Here is a 469-nt window from a genome sequence, read left to right as displayed (position 1 = left end):
GGCTTCCAGAACAGCCCAGAGGGGTCGTGCCCTGGAGCCGGGGGCAGAGCTGGCCCTGCTGACCCCAGTGGGAAGCCTCTTCCAGAGCTGGGACCCCAGACACTTCTGTCCTCACAAGGCTCCCGTGTGAGACGTATGTCACAGCAGCCCTGGGAGACTCTGAGCATTGCTGCGACTCTTCTGCTGGTGGGGGTCCAGCTGGGTTGGGCTCCAGAGCACGGTCGGAATCACTGACCAGCGAGCCCTTCACTGTGCTCATCTGCATGGGCTGCCAGGCCCCCTACTGCGCTGAGGACTGCAGTGCACAACCACACCCTCTGCCTGGAGTCCATTCTGACCCACAGCGCCCCTAGAGGACAGAGTGGAACTGCCCACAGGGTCTCCAAGGCTGTCAATCTTCAGGGAAGCAAAGCCCAAACCACACCCACTGCCATGGAGTCCATTCCGACCCACAGCGCCCCTAGAGGAC

Source organism: Orycteropus afer, unplaced genomic scaffold, assembly GCF_000298275.1.
Source record: "Orycteropus afer afer isolate SDZICR_OR568_19922 unplaced genomic scaffold, OryAfe1.0 scaffold00527, whole genome shotgun sequence".
NCBI classification, from domain to species: Eukaryota; Metazoa; Chordata; class Mammalia; order Tubulidentata; family Orycteropodidae; genus Orycteropus; species Orycteropus afer.
Note: the sequence above shows the minus strand (reverse complement) of the source record.